This window comes from Esox lucius, chromosome 19 (genome assembly GCF_011004845.1).
Source record: "Esox lucius isolate fEsoLuc1 chromosome 19, fEsoLuc1.pri, whole genome shotgun sequence".
NCBI classification, from domain to species: Eukaryota; Metazoa; Chordata; class Actinopteri; order Esociformes; family Esocidae; genus Esox; species Esox lucius.
This window is the reverse complement of record NC_047587.1, coordinates 16,001,972-16,022,054: the sequence shown is the minus strand read 5'-3', so window position 1 is coordinate 16,022,054 and position 20,083 is coordinate 16,001,972. Positions and strand designations below refer to the sequence as shown.

Genomic DNA, 20,083 nt, shown 5'->3' with positions numbered 1-20,083 from the left:
GGAGATAGTGCTAGAGAGTATGTGTGTGAATGTGTGTGTCAATGCTGCCCACCATAATACCCCCACACCAACTTACTTGAAATACAAAAATCCTTCAGACAGATTCCACTAAAACTGACATAAGACAACGTAAAGTGATAGATCTGAAGCAAACCCTACATGTTAATACATTTTATTGATTTCTTCAAACAAATGTATTCAACTAGCCACATCAATTAACATACAGTGGGGAGAACAAGTATTTGATACATAGAAGTCTGTAATTTTTATCATAGGTACTCTTCAACTGTTAGTGACGGAATCTAAAACAAAAATCCAGAAAATCACATTGTATGATTTTTAAGTAATTCATTTGTATTTTATTGCATGACATAAGTATTTGATACATCAGAAAAGCAGAACTTAATATTTGGTACAGAAACCTTTGTTTGCAATTACAGAGATCATACGTTTCCTGTAGTTCTTGACCAGGTTTGCACACACTGCAGCAGGGATTTTAGCCCACTTCTCTAACTATACCTTCTCCAGATCCTTCAGGTTTCGGGGCTGTCGCTGGGCAATACAGACTTTCAGCTTTCAGGTCTGGAGACTGGCTAGGCCACTCCAGGACCTTGAGATGCTTCTTACGGAGCCACTCCTTAGTTGCCCTGGCTGTGTGTTTCGGGTCGTTGTCATGCTGGAAGACCCAGCCACGACCCATCTTCAATGCTCTTACTGAGGGAAGGAGGTTGTTGGCCAAGATCTTGCCATACATGGCCCCATCCATCCTTCCCTCAATACGGTGCAGTCGTCCTGTCCCCTTTGCAGAAAAGCATCCCCAAAGAATGATGTTTCCACCTCCATGCTTCATGGTTGGGATGGTGTTCTTGGGGTTGTACTCATCCTTCTTCTTCCTCCAAACACGGCGAGTGGAGTTTAGACCAAAAAGCTCTATTTTTGTCTCATCAGACCACATTATTATCCCATTCCTCCTCTAGATCATCCAGATGATCATTGGCAAACTTCAGACGGGCCTGGACATGCGCTGGCTTGAGCAGGGGGACCTTGCGTGTGCTGCAGTATTTTAATCCATGACGGCGTAGTGTGTTACTAATGGTTTTCTTTGAGACTGTGGTCCCAGCTCTCTTCAGGTCATTGACCAGGTCTTGCCGTGTAGTTCTGGGCTGATCCCTCACCTTCCTCATGATCATTGATGCCCCACGAGGTGAGATCTTGCATGGAGCCCCAGACCGAGGGAGATTGACCGTCATCTTGAACTTCTTCCATTTGCTAATAATTGCGCCAACAGTTGTTGCCTTCTCACCAAGCTGCTTGGCTATTGTCCTGTAGTCCATCCCAGCCTTGTGCAGGTCTACAATTTTATCCCTGATGTCCTTACACAGCTCTTTGGTCTTGGCCATTGTGGAGAGGTTGGAGTCTGTTTGATTGAGTGTGTGGACAGGTGTCTTTTATACAGGTAACAAGTTTAAACAGGTGCAGTTAATACAGGTAATGAGTGGGGAACAGGAGGGCTTCTTAAAGAAAAACTAACAGGTCTGTGAGAGACGGAATTCTTACTGGTTGGTAGGTGATCAAATACTTATGTCATGCAATAAAATGCAAATTATTTATAAAAAAATCGTACAATGTGATTTTCTGGATTTTTTTTCACAGTAACAAAATGACAGACCTCTACATGCTTTGTAAGTAGGAAAACCTGCAAAATCGTCAGTGTATCAAATACTTGTTCTCCCAACTGTATGTTGCATGATCTGATCTGACGAAAGGCTAGTCTGCACCTGTAACTCTATTTGGCCTTTGGCCATTTTCAGCTAGCCTACAAACTATAAACCGAAGTAAATGTTGGATTGAGTCCATAAGCATCTTTTAAATGCCGCTAGTCATCATTGTCACAATCAGCAAAGACAGAATACAGCTCATTATGCATGCCAGGAAAATGTGTAAATATTTCTATGAAAAAAGAGAAAATACAATATTTCAACTCAAGTGTTGCCATGTTCTCTAGTACGAAACGTTTACGGCTGTCAATGTGTCCATGTCCATGTGTAGATACTGTAGCCCCCTTCCCTATATACCAAACCAGGGGACATGAAGTCCCAAAATATAATGTTATCAGATTATATTTAGAACAACTGTGAGCTGTAATGCAATTAATAGTTCTTAGAACCACAGTTTATGATAATCCAGGAAACACTTGAAAGCAAGCCTCAAGGGATTCATAACTGAAGACAGCATCAAACTGTAGAGAGAAAGTGAGGAGGCAGCAAATGGCCATGACCAACACACTCGAGTGCAGATTATTCCCCTTACAGCTTACTTCACTGACTACAAGCAGAGACCCAGAATAACAAATATACTCATTTGATCCATCAACATGCCAACCATGGGCCGGCAGATGCGTAAGCAGGCAGGCAGACGGGTAAGCAGTCTGGTGAATGCCTGTGTGTCTGTTCTGGTGTAATCATACAGAAGGGAAGAGAGGGAAGGGAAGAAGGGATAGAAGAGGGGGCTTTTGTTTGTGCAAGCCATGGGAAAGGCCTCTCATTTGCTCTCAGCTCACTGAAAATTGTAACTGGAGTTACAGGGAGGACTAGAGTGGTGGAAAGAGTAAGTATCCTATAGAAAGGGACGAGATGGACTGCTAAAACTGAAAGACCAAGAGAACAAGTGAGAAAGACAAGGATGGAGATCAGGAGACAAAAAAAAGGTGGAATGATGAAACAGGGTGACCAGGTGAGAAATAAAACAATTCAGGACAGAGAAAAAGGAGATACAGAGAGAAAGGGGGAACAACAAAGGGAGTTAGAATTTGTGATAGGGAGGAAGAGAGTTGGAGGGTTAGGGTTAGACAGACAGAGGGAGACAGATTGAAAGGGAGAGAGACTGAGGGAGAGCTAGAGATAGATGGATTGACGGATATAGTTGAAGTGACAGAGCGATTGATTGGCGAGGGAGAGAGATTGACCAGTGAGGCCGAGAGTTTGATCGGAGCAACAAGAGATTGATCGGAGCGACATGAGAGATCGATTGGAGAGGCAAGGGAGATTGGTTGGAGAGGCAAGAAAGATTGATCAGAGAGACAGAGGAAGCGATTGGACAGACAGAAAGGGGGATAGATAAAGAGACAGAGGAAGCGATTGGACAGACAGAAAGGGGGACAGATAAAGAGACAGAGGAAGAGATAGCCATGAAACAGGACAGCAGAGACAGAGGGGTGGGTGGTAAACAGTAAAAAAGGGAGCTGGTTGGTACTTTGGCAGCTTCAGTATGTTCCCAGGGGGATTACTCAAGCGCTAGATGCATCAGAATGTGAGCAAGCCCACAGTGAATCCCTATGAATGGAGACACACACACACATACGCACTCTCGCAGACTCTCCTCTTTGCTTTACCTCCATCTCTCCTCTCACCCTATTTTGCATATTTTACTGTCTCTTTCTTTCTATTTTCCCATACCCCACACCATTTGTCTTCTTTTCCTTGGCAGTGAATCAGAGAAGCAGCAGTGAGGTGGAGTGGCAGTCTGGTGACAGGTAACAGATGCCTAATGTCCAGGAGGCTGGCACTGTCCTGCGACCCCATTTGTGGACTCTCTGAACACAGAGCTACACCTAGCAACACACAGCACCAGTCTCATGTAGGGTGGTACACCCAGCACTACCCTGAAGCATTGTGATTCAATCTGAAGACCAGAGAGAAGAGTTCCCTCCTGACCCTCCAACAACTTCCAGAAACGTGATCTCCCATCCAGAGATGCAGTGGTATGATGAGTTGAATTCCACATCTAGATTATGCTATATCCTCATGGGGAGCAGAAAAACAGAAAGGCATGTTCCTTATCTCCTAAACCCTATGCTGAACTTAAGTTAACCCTCACTGCAATAACCTACCTTTATGCCTAAATTGAACTTGGCCCTAAGGCCGACCCCTAAACTGTACTGCCTGAATCTTAAAGTAACCCCAATTCTAACCATAAACCAACTGTCAGTTTTACCCTACACCTAACCACTATCTAGCAGGGACCAGCTAGTAAACCTTCTGGACTTCGGTATCACACACGTTTTTCTGTCCTTCTTGGGAATAAACCAACAATTCCCTATTATACATATTCCCGTACATTAAACACAACATAACAGTGACCTTAATAACCTAACCCTAACCTCTAATGCTTACATTTAAAGCAAAGTGCCCTCCACTTATATTGGCACCCTTGGAAAATATAAGCAAAAATGGGCGATGGGAAAGAAAATAATTATCCTCTTGATCTTTCATTTATAATATCCACAAACATTTTTATTAAAGTAAAGAATTGGAAGAAAAAATTAATTCCTAGAAAACAATTATTATTCTCAAATATGTGTGACACAATTATTAGCACCCCTTAATTTAATGCTTGCAATCTCCCTTTGCCAAGATAACAGCTGTGAGTCTTCAATAATACGAAATGAGTGTGGAGAACACATGCAAGGTATCTTTGACCATTCCTCCATACAGAATCCCTCCAGATCCTTCAGATTCCGAAGTCCACGCTGTGGCTGATTGAGTTTGTTGTTTCATGACGGCAAACACTTTTTTATGGCAACCCTCACAAACAACGTATGGTTATATAGATGGTGTCTGATAGTAGCTTTGGGGGCTTTTGGAGGCTCTGATCTCAAACTAACATTTGCAATTCTCCAGTGGTGATCCTTGGAGATTCTTTGGCCACTCAAATCACCCTCACTGTGTGTTGGGTCAATATATACACATACTCTCCCAGGCTGATTGTTAACATGCAGTTGCTTTATAGGTCTGATTTGTGCAGCTCAACAACATTTTGTTGCACATAATTACTGTACTGTATTCTTGGGTATTTCCCATTGTGAAGGATGACCATGGGAATTTGGCTGGTGTCTAACCTTATACAGTGAGGGAAAAAAGTATTTGATCCCCTGCTGATATTGTACGTTTGCCCACTGACAAAGAAATGATCAGTCTATATTTTAATGGTAAGTTTATTTGAACAGTGAGAGACAGAATAACCACAAGAAATTCCAGAAAAACAAATTTTAATGAGTGAATTAAGTATTCAACCCCTCTGCAAAACATGACTTACGGCTAGGCCACTCCAGGACCTTAAAGTGCTTCTTCTTGAGCCACTCCTTTGTTGCCTTGGCCGTGTGTTTCGGGTCATTGTCATGATGGAATACCCATCCACGACCCATTTTCAATTCCCTAGGAGAGGGAAGGAGGTTTTCACACAAGATTTGATGGCACATCGCCCCTTTGATGCGGTGAAGTTGTCCTGTCCTCTTAGCAGAAAAACCCTCCCAAAGCATAATGTTTCCACCTTCATGTTTGACGGTGGGGATGGTGTTCTTTGGGTCATAGGCAGACTTCCTCACTCCAAACACGGCGAGTTGAGTTGATGCCAAAGAGCTCGATTCTGGTCTCATCCAACCACAACGCTTTCACCCAGTTCTCCTCTGAGTCATTCAGATGTTCATTGGCAAACTTCAGACAGGGCTGTACATGTGCTGTCTTGAGCAGGGGGACCTTGCGGGCACTGCAGGATTTCAGTCCTTCACAACGTAGTGTGTTGGCAATCGTTTTCTTGGTGACTATGGTCCCAGTTTCCTTAAGATCATTGACAAGATCCTCACGTGTAGCTAATTCCTCACCGTTCTCATAATAATTGCATCTCCACGAGGTGAGATCTTGCATGGAGCTCCAGACCGAGGGAGATTGACAGTTCTTTTGTGTTTCTTCCATTTGTGAATAATCACACCAACTGTTGTCACCTTCTCACCAAGCTGCTTGGCGATGGTCTTGTAGCCCATTCCAGCCTTGTGTAGGTCTACAATCTTGTCACTGACATCCTTGGACAGCTCTTTGGTCTTGGCCATGGTGGAGAGTTTGGAATCTGATTGATTGATTGCTTCTGAGATCAGGTGTCTTCTATACAGGTAACAAACTGAGATTAGGAGCACTCCCTTTAAGACTATACTCCTAATCTCAGCTCGTTACCTGTATAAAAGACCAATGGGAGCCAGAAATCTTTCTGATTGAGAGGGGATCAAATACTTATTTCACTCTTTAAAATGCAAATAAATGTATAACATTTTTGACATGCGTTTTTCGGGATTTATTTTGATGTTATTCTGTCTTTCACAGTTCAAATAAATGTACCATTAAAATTATAGACTTATAATTTCTTTGTCGGGGGCAAACATACAAAATAAGCAGGGGATCAAATACTTTTCTCCCTCACTGTATTAAGACACTAGTAAAAGAGGACATCATGGCTTACAAGTTAAGATTTCAAAATCACTCAGGTGAACTCAAAATGTAAAATATGAATAGGAATATACTTCCGTTAGATTTAACAATAAATGTGGCACACATTTTGGAAAGAAAATATGTAATTTATTTCACATTTCACATTTATTCCAATCAATGAACTTCAATGAAAGGTTAGATTTTTTTATATATTCTGAATGAAAGACCAAGAGGACAAATAGCAAATTAATTTTTTCACAGCCTGTTTTGCCCCTTATTTACCAATGGTGCCAATATTAGTTTAGGACACTGTATCCCCAAATCAAACAATAATGCCAATTGTAAATTTCCCAAAACCTAACCACTAAGTTGGAAATGTCTGTTTTTTCTTGCAGTGACCAGCTAGCAAACCTTCTGGACTTCTGATTCCCACATGTATTGTCAGACCTGTATCACACACTCATTTCTATCCTTGTGGGGATCCCCTATTTTTCCTAATCCTAACCCCTAACCTTAACCATAACCTAACCCTAACCTCAATAAACTTAATTTCTAAACATATCTTAACGCCTAATGGTAACCTCTAATACTTAAAGTGAAAACTAAGACAAATTCTATCACTAACCCCAATTGAAAATGTTACACTATACCTAAAATCTATGAAGGAAAATGCCTTTTTCCTTGTGGGGACTGACTAAAAAAACTTTTGGGACCGAATTACAGTCCCTCTTCGGGAATTATACTACAAAACTCAGAGGTACCTTATTACTGTTATGAACCCTTTACCAACGTAATTAGTTCACATGGTATACATTCTCTTATACAATGGCTTTCAGACAATCAGCATCAAAGGTTTGAACTGTCCGCTTTATTATATATTACGTATGCATTCTTGTCTATCTCACGTGGAAAACCTTGTGAAGATGTACAAACCGATTCCAAAAAAGTTGGGATACTGTACAATTGTGAATAAAAACAGAATGCAATAATGTGGAAATTTCAAATTTCAATATTTTATTTAGAATACAACATAGATTACATATCAAATGTTTAAACTCAGAAAATGTATCACTTTAAGGGAAAAATAAGTTGATTTTACATTTCATGGCATCAACACATCTCAAAAAAGTTGGGACAAGACCATGTTTACCACTGTGTGGCATCCCCTCTACTTTTTATAACAGACTGCAAATGTCTGGGGACTGAGGAGACAAGACGCTCAAGTTTATGAATAGGAATGTTGATGCGCCAAATGTTTTCTATGGGTGACAAATCTGGACTGCAGGCTGGCCACTTCAGTACCCGGATCCTTCTTCTATGCAGCCATGACATTGTAATTGATGCAGTATGTGGTCTGGCATTGTCATGTTGGAAAATGCAAGGTCTTCCCTGAAAGAGACAACGTCGGGATGGGAGCATATGTTGTTCTAGAACTTGGATATAACTGTCAGCATTGATGGTGCCTTTCCAGATGTGTAGGCTGCCCATGCCACACGCACTCATGCAACCCCATACCATCAGAGATGCAGGCTTCTGAACTGAGCACTGATAACAACTTGGGTTGTCCTTGTCCTCTTTAGTCCGGATGACATGGCGTCCCAGTTTTCCAAAATGAACTTAAAATTTTGATTCGTCTGACCACAGAACACTTTTCCACTTTGCCACAGTCCATTTTAAATGATCCTTGGCCCAGAGAAAACGCCTGCGCTTCTGGATCCTGTTTAGATACGGCTTCTTTTTTGACCTATAGAGTTTTAGCTAGCAACAGCGAATGGCACGGTGGATTGTGTTCACCAACAATGTTTTCTGGAAGTATTGCTGAGCCCATGTTGTGATTTCCATTACAGTTTTATTCCTGTATGTGATGCAGTGTCGTCTGAGGGCCCGAAGATCACAGGCATCCAGTATGGTTTTCTGGCCTTGATCCTTAAGCACATAGATGGTTCCAGATTCTCTTTGGATGATATTATGCACTGTAGATGATGATAACTTCAAACTCTTTTTCTCTGAGAAACTCATTTCTGATATTGCTCCACTATTTTGTCGCCGCAGCATTGGGGGAATTGGTGATCCTCTGCCCATCTTGACTTCTGAGAGACACTGCCACTCTGAGAGGCTCTTTGTATACCCAATCATGTTGCCAATTGACATAATAAGTTGCAAATTGGTCCTCCAGCTGTTCCTTATCTGTACATTTAACTTTTCCGACCTCTAATTGCTACCTCTCCCAACTTTTTTGGAATATGTAGCTCTCATGAAATCCAAAATGAGCCAATATTTGGCATGACATTACAAAATGTCTCACTTTCAACATTCGATATGTTATCTATATTATATTGTGAATTAAATATAAGTTTATGAGATTTGTGAATTATTCAATTCCTTTTTTACTCACAATTTGTACAGAGTCACAACTTTTTTGGAATCGGGTTTGTAAATGTTTACCAGTCATTTTAGTACAACCTCTGCAGGTTCATTCATTTATTTGATTTGTTTGTTATTTATTGGTTTAATCCACCATCTTGCCTTTTTCCTGTCTTTCAGCCAATACTTTTCCAATGGAATTCCTCCACTGCTTCTATACTGTCACAGGGAAGGTTGCTTTCTGTTTGTCTAGAAAAGCTTAGGGAATAGTGAAATAAATAATAACGCATGTTGAATTATATGTTTCGGTCATTTTTAGCGTTCTTGCTGAAATACCAAGGTTAGTAAATCTCTAAATCTCCACCCACTAGGGAGCAGGGTAGCATTTAGTAAAAGCATTTGGTGTACATACATACAGTCTCTAGATGCTGAGTGACATGTGCTGTAATTAAACTAACAGCTTATACAGATGTTCACATAATATATGGCAATACAAATGTTTTTCACTCCCTCCATTTGGAGATCAGCATTTACCCGTTGGAAAGCATGTGTCTATGTGTGTGTGTTAAACGGAGCACCATCAGTCATTCGATGTTGATCTCTAAACCTTTCGGAAGTACAATAAATGATTTCATAAAAACCACTTAAAGTGACCAGACATCATATGGTTTAATTTCACACAACTTGTTCTCTTAAGCATTCAAATGAACACAATGTATTTTCAATCTGCTGATATGAATACTGAAATGAACGTTACTTCTTGACCCCCTTTGGAGATCGTCTCAGTCCTCTCGTGCTTCACATATGTTTTGTGAGATTTCATCCACAATAGGCAATAGATACTGTAATCCGAACAGGATTCTGCATACTGAAATCTCTCACTGACAGATTTTCACAGATTAACCAACTAGCCTCAGAACAGAAAATACTTCCAAGAGAGTCCTAGGAAATCAAAAGATCAGGGTAGACTGGACATCTCCTCATTTGGTCTTTCACATGGTGTCACAATAAAGAAAATCAAAAACAACAGAAACATTTGATGGATTTTAGAATTTCATACGAATCTGCAATAAGGAATCACATTTTAGACAGCTCTATATATACGTTTATTACAGAAGAAAAATATGTCCCCTTTTTATTCATGTAGATTATTGAAAATGAATGTTGGTGAAAACGTGTGCAAATCAATCACTGTCCAGACACACACACACACACACACATACACACACACACACATATACACACACACACACACAATATAGCACATTGTTGACTTGAGCATCCCTGCCCCCACACACAATCACACATGCATGAAATTGTACATTGTTCACTTGAGCACTTCCTTAACGCCACATCGTGCACTTCCTCTACTCAGATGTTGCTGATTTTATAACGCCTAGATAGTTTTTTTTAACGTTTGAAATAACCACATGTTACGGAGATCAGTCGGTCAATGGCACTATAAATGACATGCCACACAACAACTGGTTGATGCAAGTAACATCTGAGCCGAAGAACCCAACCTATATAATTGGTCAACAATGTATCCAATAACTGTCTATCCTGCCCTCTATTCAGTACATAGTGACAAGAGATTGGTGGATGGTTTGCTCGATCTGCAATAGGTTACCTAGCCATCACACTAAACTGTATGTTGAACACCATCCCCCTCCCAAGTAATTCTGTATAGTGTCCACATGAGCCTTTTCTCCCAGTCGGCTCAGTTAATTCAATAGACTCAACGTGCCTCCTTTACGATCCAAGCTATATATAAGTAGCAAATTAAAACATAATGACTGATTTGTACCACAAATAAATATATTTTTAAAGTAAAATTTTAAAAAGGCCATACTAAAGTGTAAGTTTCTAGGTGGAGAATGAAATATGCAGTCAGCTGTGATGATATTGGAATGAGACAGGCAATAGAGAGTGGGCTCAAACCTCTGGCCCCCAGCCCTGAAAGGATGATATTGGAATGAGACAGGCAACAGAGAGTGGGCTCAAACCTCTGGCCCCCAGCCCTGAATGGATGATATTGGAATGAGACAGGCAATAGAGAGTGGGCTCAAACATCTGGCCCCCAGCCCTGAATGGATGATTTTGTAATGAGACAGGCAATACAGAGTGGGCTCAAACTTCTGGCCCCCAGCCCTGAATGGCATCAACTGTGTTGGACAAGCATGCTGAAGTGGTACCCAATATATTTTAAATGTTTTGTACCCTTGGTGTTAAATCAGCCTTCCCCCAATAAACCACAACCACAATCTAAGGCAGGGCCCAGCGAGGGTTACAGTCTATAGGAGAGCAGCCTCCAGGCTCAGAGCAAAAACATATCAGCTGCATAAACATATTTTACGTCCCCATTTATATTATTCGTCCAATTACACACAAGGCCACAATTTCATCAGACCCTGGCCTGAGGTCATAGCTACAGCCCACCCCTGTCCCTTTCAGTCTCCCCTCAAACTGACTCCTACTGGAGGATGAAATCTAAATGAATAAGTTCATATGAATTGATCGAATCCCCTGAAGGCCTGGGAGTCAGGCAAGTATTGCCACCACCATCATTCAAGCGATGCTTGACGTTACATCTGGAAACATCTCCCCTGGTTGTGTTCAAACGACAGGCTGACAGAGTAATGTGAATGCAATCAAGTGCCAAGAGAGTATGTTTCCATGGTGATGATAGTGTGTGTGTGTGTGTGGTTGTGTCAGCATGTGTGTGTGTGTGTGTGCCCGAGTGGGTGTGTGCATGTGTGCATATGACTGAAAGGTGGGGGCGGTGTGAGTGTGTTGTAAAGCAAGTGATTAAATGATGGGGTGGTGAATATAGGCTTACACTGTTTATTGTTCCACCCATCTTCACAACACATATCAACTTGGCAATGTGCTCAAAAATGCTATTAACATGTTTCCCTGCTATATATATTATGGGTTTACATTGAGTGTCTAGGTCGAATCTTGGTAAATCTAATTTGTCATAAGCTTATCAAAAATGAATAAGCTTATGTTTATATAAACTGTACTGTGTATTGACAGGTTGGCTTGTGAATATATAGCCAACCAATCATTAGGGTGTTGCAGTTTTCAGCAAAATAAATCTTATTCTAATGAAATACAGAAATAGTGATTTTGGCTGGAGGAATGCATGGATAGACTGCATAACTTAACAATGGTATGTTCCAATAAAGGGAGTTGATGAAAGTAGACTAGGTTAAAAACAAACTAAATGCACAATGGAGAATGTGTCCTTTTTATAGAATATCCCCACGCCAAAAATTGACAGTAAAGCAAAAACATTCCTAACCCACTGTTAGTTGAAGCTCATGCACCTGCTTGGATTTTCCGTTATATCTTCACGACATTGTAACTACAAACCAGTTAATACAAAATGAAGCCTTTATCACTCACACTAAACACTTCGATAACATGCAATATTACATTATTACTTTCACATATCAATGTTTTTGGAACGATTTCTGCTCCATGAATTATAACGGGCTGTTAAGACTTTTCCTCTAATTGGTCTTTTGACCAATCAGGTCTAACAAATAAGATTTGTGGTGAAAAGATGAAATGTAAATGGTTAAAATATCATCTAGTGGAAATAATAACAGAATTGGGCTGCCAGTGTAAACGCAGTGTAATAGTTGAGACCAAAACGCAAAGTTTCCAACAGAAATCCTTGTTTACAAGCATAGGAATGCCGCGCGGAGCAGCAGATATAGTATGCAGCAGCTCAAGATTCTCAATTTAGCACGGGAGTACGGACCCGTTGAACCGTTAGAGGAGTTTTTAACCCCACATGAAGCGTAGAAGTGCACGACAAACCAGGACGTATTTAATTACCATACATTGCCTCTCTGCAAAAATAGCTGCCTCCAGAACCACTTTGATTACAATTATTAGAAGATAGAAACATACCTTGAATATCACCGTTAGCTAAAATAGTTTTTGCACTGTTGAATCACTTACGGTGTTAAACAATATAAAAACAATGTAGCAATTATTTTTCTGGAATCAACACGCAGCCTACAGATTTTTGTGCTGCCTAAAAACGTGCTCATGCACCTGTTTGGCCGACGGGCTTCAAGCGAAACGCAGCCCATTGTTTTCAGGAGGAGCGCGCTAGAACACTTTCTGACCACACGGTTTAGCCAAAGTGCAGGATAGGCTAAATCTGTGTTTATATGCAAACACATGCCTAACCACATTACGACTACACTTCACTTTGTTCTAAAAAAGCTTTGATAACAGCCTTCTTTAATCATTATGATTATTATTATTGCAATATAGCGACAGGTATATTTCATATACCTGTTCAATATTCATCTTAATTGGCTGATCATGATAATTATCACCATGTATTGTCAGACATATTACATATATTATTCTTATTATCCTCCCATATCTTTTGCCAGAAGCTTATGTCCTGTAAACAAGTAAGCTAATGTGCATGCATAATAATTATAATTGCCTCTCACCTATGTTTTCAACCACGAAGTTATAGGGAAATAAGTTACAATATCTCTTCTTTTCTCTTCTTGGGGTCTCGCGCATCCACTTCAAAGATGTCGACAGCTGAAATGCCGAGCCGTCAGTGCGTCCAGGGCGTTAGTGAGCACCGCAGCATAAACCAAATAGACGGATTTCTATCACAGTAATCCGTGGAGCTCCGTGCTCAACAATCCCAGTGAATGAGCTCTACCTCCCTTCGCTCCCTCTCGCTTTCTCTTCCCCCACCTCCTCTCCATCTGTTCACCCCCTTTCTACTCAGTATCGTGCTTTGGCATGCCAATTCTCGTTGATTCCCAAGACATACTTAAACACCACACCTAACTCCATAAATTACTTCTCATCGCAAACACCCTTTCACTTGTTCGTGTACGCGCATGGATATGAAGATGGATGTTTGTAATTTAGAAGGTGTGTCATTATCAGTTCAAGTGTAGGCAATTAGACTGTTTTAATTCTGTTGCATTTTTATATTTTCCTTTTCATTGTAAAGCACATGGAATTGCTTCTCTGTATGAATAGTGATTTATGAATAAATGTGCTTGCTTGTTTGCTAAGTAGCCTAACAAGTTAACTATTCGGTGTTGTTATCTTATACTGGGGTATGGAATGTTGTTTGGTGGTCCTGGTTTATTAGGTTACAACTGTGTTTTAACTAAGCAGGCTAATTTGAACCTGTGTTTAATGTGATCAGTGACCAATATCAGTTTGCAGAGATAGATAGACATTAATTACAAAAAAGTTTATAAACAAAGTATCCAAAATAATTTATAAGTATGTTTGCAACATATAGTTGCATACAAGTGACTTGTATATCAGTGGTAGGCAAACCTGGTGTTGGTGTGCCACATGTGTTTTATGTTTTTGATTTAGAAGCCTGAAAGATCAGGTGTGTTGGATTTAAGCAATCACTGAGCTGTTTAATTTGATTAGTTAGATAAGGCATGGTGCTGAACATTAGAATCCGGCAATAGTCGTACTTCAGGACCAGAGTTGACTAACGGTTCTGTATTAGTTGAACAAATGTTTTTCAAGTTAGCATAGGCGCTGTATTTTGTTAGAACTTTTGCCTAGGTCATGGGCACTTTATTTAGTTTGAACTAGGTCATAGGCACTTTATTTTGTTTGAACCTTGGCCTAGGTCATAGGCACTTTATTTTGTGTGTGTGTGGGGGGGGGGGGGGGGTATGTTTCGGTCCATACGTTTTGTAGATGGGGGGTTGTTAAGGACATCTTGCACTCTGGGCTGGCGTCACCGTGGTTACACTATTGGTCACAGGTGATTGTAGTGTAGCACAGGGGGTTGGGTGTCCAGCATTCATGTCATTGTTAATACAACCTTCCCCGTTGACACCATGGAGGCACAACAACATCGACAGGGATCTCACTTTTACAGGGACAGTGTTCTGGCACATGCTTAGTCCACGGACTATCACCATAAAGGAGAACTTTAGAGCAGGAACTGGAACATATTTTCCATGCATTACCCGATGTTACCTTTAGTTGATTGTGGCCTCAGGTAGAAGGTGCTCCAAGGTTTGTGGAGAGAAAGAGATGATTAGCGGGAAGATGGAGAGGACTTAAGTACAGGGAAAGGCATAATGATAGTAGAATGGTCACATTATTGATGAGTGCAGAACATAACATTAAATAGCTATATGGATAGTAATGAAGGAAACACAATACACATTATAGTGATTGAAATGGCACTGATATGCTGGGATATCATCTTAACTGTATTTTCATGCTACATTTTCCAAGAATATTTCTAGGTTCACCATTCAAGTCATTTTGTTATATGTAGTACATAATTGAGATTCTCATAGCATGGTTGTACTACTGGGTTCCTACAGTACATTGTATATGCTATTTGAAGTGGTTTGTCTGAACAATCAGGGATGCAATCATTGTTTGCTTGGTCTAAACAGGCAAACCCGTCCTGGCACCTGGATGCGTTCCTTTCCTTTCAGACAAAGTATCTGTGAGGTGGCCGTAATTATAATATACAATGGGGGGACACATCTCCCCCAATATTCAAATATGCTCAAAAAATACCCCCCAATATATTGATATAAAAAATATTAATAAAATTAAAATGTGCAGTGCTACGACAGGCAACCATGCACCGCTGTCCAAAATAGTTATTAGCAGATGTTATCATAGTTATAACTAAACTCAACAAATTGCCATTATTACTACAATTAGTATTAAGGTGTACTGAAGTTTTGCGTGTGGTTTGTCCAAGTGGTGTTGCCGTACCCCAGAACCCATTGCACGAGTGCTGTGAGAGGCCTAGGTAAAATCAATAAATGTCAATCACTGTACTGTCTATTTCATTATTTTCAATTGTATTAAAAAGTTGAAAACTCATATGTGTTACGTAGGCTATATCACTGTCGATTGTGATAGTTTTAACGACAATATCACTACATTATTTTGCGCTGGAATTGTAGCGTAATAGTGGAAATAAATAATAATTTGCTAAAAAGTGTCAGTAATTGTATGTGGAAACAAATGTTTTCAGTGAATCATAGCTAAGTTACCTGTACATTTAATAAGACACACATTCACTCAGCGACCATCATTGGTGCTCACGGGTGTATTTAACGTTATTGTCTGTATTAGGTTTTGTTATTTAGAAAGTCTGAGTAAAGTGTCAGTCATTTATGTTGCGCTGCATGTGTTATTTATGTAGACAGTAGTAGCTTTCATTTATTGCATACTCGTGTAGTATACTGTATAGCTGTTCTTGCTTATGATAAATATCATTATTAATATGTGTTTGATTAAAGTGCAAGCAGATTGGTTACAGTCAGCTTTCATTCACAGTGAGTGTAATTATGAGCAAGAGGAAGGGTGGCAGTGACATTCGTCAGTTTTTTGGGCAACCTCTTCTTTGTCAGTGGGCAAACGTACAAAATCAGCAGGGGATCAAATACTTCACCGATCAGCCATGACATTATGACCACCTCCCTAATATTTTGTAGATCCCCCTTTTGCCACCAAAACAGCCCTGACACGTCAAGGTATGGACTCCACTAGACCTCTGAAGCTGTGGTATCTGGCACCAAAACGTTTGCATCAGATATTTTAGGTCCTGTAAGTTGCGAGGTGGGGCCTCCACGGATCGGACTTGTTTGCCCAGCACATCCCACAGATGCTCGATTGGATTGAGATCTGGGGAATTTGGAGGCCAAGTCACCACCTTGAACTTGTTGTTGTGTTCCTCAAACCGTTCCTGAACAATTTTTGCTTTGTAGCAGGACGCATTATCCTGCTGAAAGAGGCCAATGCCATCAGGGAATACCATTGCCATGAAAGGGTGCAATTCTTAGGTAGGTGGTACGTGTCAAAGTAAAATCCACATGAATGGCAGGACCCAAGGTTTCCCAGCAGAACATTTCCCAAAGCATCACACTGCCTCCCCTGGCTTGCCTCCTTCCCATAGTGCATCCTGGTGCCATGTGTTCTCAATCAATCAATCAAATGTATTTATAAAGACCTTTTTACAACAGCAGTTGTCACAAAGTGCTTTTACAGAGACACCCGGCCTTAAACCCCAAGGAGCAAACAACAGTAGTGTTGAATTTCAGTGGCTAGGAAAAACTCCCTAAGAGTTTTTCTCCAGGTACGCAACGCACACGCACCCAGCCATCCACGTGGTTCATCAGAAGAGGCCACTTTTTTCATTGCTCCGTGGTCCAGTTCCGATGCTCACATGCCCATTGTAGGCTCTTTCAGCAGTGGACAGGGGTCAGCGTGGGCACCCTGACTGGTCTGCGGCTACGCAGCCCTGTACGCAACAAACTGCAATGTGTTCTGACACCTTTCTATCAGTACCAGCATTAACGTTTTCAGCAATTTGAGGTACAGCAGCTCGTCTGTTGGATCGGGTTGCTCCCCACGTGCATCAATTAGTCTTGGCCCCCCATGACCCTGTCGCCAGTTCACCACTTTTGCTAGGTACTGATCATGGCAGACCGAGAACACCCCATAAGGGCTGCAGTTCATCAGACGATCTTCAGAACGTTATCAACAACCTGTACAGTAACTCTTCAGTGCATCAAGTTGATAGGGCGTTTCTCCCTAGAAGTTATAAAAACTGGGTAGAAGTTGCCTTGGCCAAGTTCAGCTCAGTCTATAATGCTGCTCTATGTCATACAAAGGCCAATTCCCAGAAGCCATTGATAAATACAAACTGTCCCTAAAGAGCCTTGTAACCATATAGACATGAACAGTAGCTGTTGATATGAAGATGGTAGTACTCTCTTTTTCAAGGTGATGGTTTTGGTATTGTTGGTGCAACTCCCGAAGATTCTACATTGGATGAGAGCAAACACTGGGAAGTGCAATTCACCAAATTCAATTCAAATACATTCTTACATACTCTGAAAATGTAGAGTTAAGTGCCATGTGATTGCATTAGTCAGGAGTTGACTGTCTCTGTCAGAGTGGTTTTTGGATGGGCACACTGTTCCTCCAGCTGATTCAATCGATGTATTAATGTATGGTGATTACTGAATGCCTTATTTGTTTTTCTGACAATATGTCTATAGGGGAGGGGTGATTAAGGGTGTATGGCTATACCCATCCCCTATACAGTCCTATATATATTATACATGACCTAGTAATGAAAGGGACATTAAGCTTAGGCATAATGGGCTTGGGTATCTGGCCTCCAAGGGACAATCAGGGAACCTCAGGGTTTAACACTAGTGCGTTAGAGAGTAATAAAGCCACCAGATCGCCTCTGGGAGTGGTAAATGGGGGGATGGGTAGAGCTCAAAACACAACTATAAGCATAAGCCATACATGTTTGGATGGGGGATTAAAAACAATAAAACATCCGCAGTACACAGTGAAAAACTGGTAAACATTAGAACGGTCTAAGCTTTCATTGGCTTGTTGTTGTGTTTATATTGAAGGTATCCAGCACTTTTGGTCTGTTATAGAAAGACACCCCTTTCTCTCTGGGCAGCCGTAACCAGATCCAGAATTCATTACTTGGTTTCTGCTGCTGTGGTAGCCAAATAAACCAAGCTGCAATAAATCACATTGTCACCTTGCCTGGCCACTTCTGTCAGAGGCCTGCATACGGATGAGTTATGTTAAATTCACACCCTGGGCTTTACACACACAACAACATTTCTGTGTGTGTGTACAGTTGTGTGTTAATATATTTGTTTATCAGACGGTGCTTATATACGACTAATGTGTTCTGTTTGGTGCCTAAAGCCCCTCCTTGCCATGCAATGGTGGATTGGAAGATGGAGAGGGAAAGAGAGGTTGGAGACGGGTTAAAAGTTAAGGCGCTGGGACAGGGTTTCTGGTACAGGGTGTTACTCTGTGTGTGGTAGTGATTGCAGTGGAAAGTAAACACGTCACAGAACACCTGTGAGGAGGTTTAATGCATGGTCTTCATGGACACAACAAAAGCATGAGGATATCGCAAAAAAAAAAAGTGGATTTTTGTAGAAAATAGCTTCCCATGGATTACTTTAACTATCTTCTTCTACCATCTACGATCTTGATTAGTTTGTAAATTACATTACGAACACCAATATGGCGCTGTCAGAAATGCATTCTGTTTATTGATTAGTAACCTTCTAAAACTGCCATACACAACCCAGTGTAATAAATGAACTATGCTAGAGTAGGCCCAAATTGTTTTAGACTGTTCACTGAAGCCAAGTATAGGCATTGAACAGCAAGCACTGTTCTTATGATTGTAGCCACAACAGAAGGTGCCAGTAACAAGTGTTAGCCAATATCAGAAGGTCTGTTAACTTTGACCTAGAACTATGGTTGTCATGACAGCATAGAATTTGATCACATTTTCTTGTATGTATCTTGAGCAGAAGATATCATATTTTGGGACCTGAGAAGGGGAGGCATGAAAAGTTACTAAAATAATGACTTTAAAACAAGTGACTTTAGCACATCTCATGACACTTGGCTTTTTAACTTGCTCTCTGTGCGTTCAATGACATTTCAATAATAAATTGCTATCCAGTCTTTTGAGAGGTTTCTTCAGACTTTTTCTTGTCGTTTTCCCTGAGAACTTGACTTTTCCAGAGATGGAAAGCAATCTTTGTTGTCTGATTACCTCTCCCTGAAGCTTCAACGAGTGAGTTAAGGTGAACCACATTCCTTTGCTCTACAGAACACACAATGCTAGCGACATCCGTTGTAAAGCTCATTTTGACTGGGAAACTGAACTGTGAATGGACATTTTGTATACGTCAGGTGTCAAGTGCCTTGTCCCTCTGCCTCTTCAGTGAGAACAGTCTATAGAGCCCTTTTCTCAGCATTGTCAGGTACTTTCAATTGGTCTCTGTGTCTCTGGGTTCTCTAATTCCCAGAAGAACAGTCAGGTTGTTGGCCAGCTCTACTGATGATGGCCTATGAGTAACAGGGGCCTGAGAATGTGTTCACTTCCAGTCAGGCTAGAAGAGTTTTCTCCTCGCGGGAGTTGGGGACCTAAATAATGCACTTGTCCATTTTGAGTAAGTAGGAGAAAAGATTCCTTAAATGTGGTTCCTGCCTGTTGATTGCTTTCCATCCAAAGATTTTACTGACCTTCGATCTCCTTCCAAGTATTCATTGTACATGTTGTTCTTGCCAGGGCAGTGACACCATGGGAACGCTATGGTCTTTGTTGCCAACAGCAGATTTACTAAAATGTGATGTTTCTCAACTGGCTTATATAATATTTTTAAGTGATGTAGAAGCACCTTCCAAAATGCTTCTTATCATAAAGATGGACATCTTGCTGACATTTTCATTACCCTGTCGTAAAGCTACGACTACATTTTAATCTGAAACAAAATGTTCATCAGTGGAATGTGTCCTTTTCCAAAGGATTGATGTGCTGTTCAAATAATACCTAAACATTGCCAATAACACCACCTCTTATTTAAAGAATCCTCATTAATCTAACATGAGTG

The 20,083-nt window shown here is 40.8% G+C and overlaps 1 protein-coding gene across 1 annotated transcript in view; it reads right to left on the bottom strand.

Annotated features, from left to right (window-relative positions):
• Positions 1–13,372, bottom strand: part of slc1a2b (solute carrier family 1 member 2b) — a 46,689-nt gene extending 33,317 nt beyond the window's left edge. Inside the window, exon 1 of the mRNA XM_010883667.4 lies at positions 13,106–13,372. The gene's annotated coding sequence lies outside the window, so the exon portion shown is untranslated. The remainder of the gene's footprint in view (positions 1–13,105) is intronic.
• Positions 13,373–20,083: the final 6,711 nt, after the last annotated feature.